The sequence below is a fragment of the Capsicum annuum genome, chromosome 1, assembly GCF_002878395.1.
Source record: "Capsicum annuum cultivar UCD-10X-F1 chromosome 1, UCD10Xv1.1, whole genome shotgun sequence".
NCBI lineage: Eukaryota > Viridiplantae > Streptophyta > Magnoliopsida > Solanales > Solanaceae > Capsicum > Capsicum annuum.
The window spans coordinates 192,625,194-192,627,097 of NC_061111.1; the positions used below are offsets into that span (position 1 = coordinate 192,625,194).

The 1,904-nt window shown below is 31.6% G+C and overlaps 1 long non-coding RNA gene across 1 annotated transcript in view; it reads left to right on the forward strand.

Moving 5' to 3' along the window:
- Positions 1-1,354, forward strand: part of LOC124896713 — a 5,088-nt gene extending 3,734 nt beyond the window's left edge. Inside the window, exon 2 of the long non-coding RNA XR_007053102.1 lies at positions 43-1,354. This is a non-coding gene — a long non-coding RNA (uncharacterized LOC124896713). The remainder of the gene's footprint in view (positions 1-42) is intronic.
- Positions 1,355-1,904: the final 550 nt, after the last annotated feature.

Here is a 1,904-nt window from a genome sequence, read left to right on the forward strand (position 1 = left end):
TGTTAGTTTGAGTGCGATTTGGTGTTTGGATTAGTTTTTGAGGTGATGGGTTTGACTGTTAGAATGGAATAGTGAGAATCTGAATGCAAACTCCCCTTTTGTGCTTCATGATTTTTACTGCGCAATTTCTAGTTTGTTTGAGCCGTGATTTCTGATAGTAATTCTTTCTTGTTGTTAATAACATTTAGACTCTTTTGGGAGATTCTGGATTATTATTATGTTGTTCGTAGTGTTGGATTTCGTGGTAGTGCGAAAATGAGACTAGCTGCTTAGCTTAAGTTGTTCTATAGATTTAGATTTTGATGAATTCTTGTGCGATCTTCTTGTGTGCCAAGTACTTTATTCCCTTGAAGTAGCTTGAATAGCTTCCTTATTAGAAGTTGGTACCTGGCAGTAATAGAGGTTTTCTTTGTATATTGACTTTTGTTGAGATTATTATCTGGGAACTATTCTACTTTTCTTTTCTGCATATTGTAGCAAAGGTTTGACATCAATTTGATTGTGTTCGAAAACAATACATGCTTTTGAAGTGATAAATTGTCTATATTAGCTCGTTTACAAAAATTTTACCAGTGTATCAAAGAAATATCAAGCTTGCATTTTGTTTTCCTCTTTTATCACCCAACTATAACATCTCCTTACCCAATTTATTAATGAAATATGCTAAAATGTCTCTCTTCGATGTAAAGTATATTAAAGGGATATGAACAAAGGTCATAATTTGCATTGTAATTACATATCATGAATTTATGTCTCATGGCGAACAAAAGTGCACTAGTTTCGTCTCCCTTCTTTCGGTTAATTCTTATTGTATGTTTGTATGGATACTAATCCTTATCTCATTTTTTTTTGCATGAACTCCCTCGTTTGAGTTTTTTGGACTCTTTCCTTGCATCTTCATTGGGTCCAACCCAACATCGAGTCAAAACCTCAAGGCAAAGTCCTAAAAGGACTTTTCTTTACACTGGTATACAGTGATATAGCATTAGAGAGGCTGGTATAGGGTATATGCGGCTGGAAACGGAAAAGAAAGCCGATATATGGTTGGAGGGCTGAAATTGTACATACACGACTGAAAATATGGTCTGGAGGGCTGAAATTGTACATACACGACTGAAAATATGGTCTTGTATACACCGTATATACACATGAAAAATGCAGAAAAATACGGATGGTATACATGTGGTATACACTGCAGGAGAATGGACCCAAAAGTTCATAAAATAAGAAGCCCAAAGGCTTGGCAGCTCATTAATAGGCCAACAAGTGGCCCAATTCTAACTTTAATCTCTTATTTGCTTATGAATTGCAATTTATATACTTGTCTATTTATATTAGCACCAATTTTACTTAATTAGCCTAGTGATTTTCCACGTTGTTGCCGTTTTGATTTGTCTCAAATTCCTCGTTTATTTTATGACTTTTCTCTCGTAAATCATAAAAAGAAAAAAAAAAAGAGTACTTTAGTACAAAAAATGACATTTGTTTTGATCGTATGATTAATGGTCCACTTGAGTTAAAAATAATTTTCTTAGTCAATTCTCTTCTTATGAATCCTAACTTCTCACCGTAATTGAGAAAATGTTTTTAACATGATACTTATCCAATAAAAATGATCATTTCTATGATAATAATAAACATAATTCTCTTCTTTAATCCAATTGGGCCACCTAGTTTAAATATATTTTTTCTTAATTCCAGAGAAAATAATATTTCATAATTTTTTAGAAATAATTATGAATTAAGTAGAATATTTCTCAACTAAAGCATTCCTAGAATATTTCTCAACTAAAGCATTCCTTGATTTTGTTTTCTCAAATCCTAACTTTTCGCAGTTAATTGTGAATTAAATAAAAAATATTTTTTTTAAGTAAAATATTTTGTAATTTCTCTAAAAAATTAAT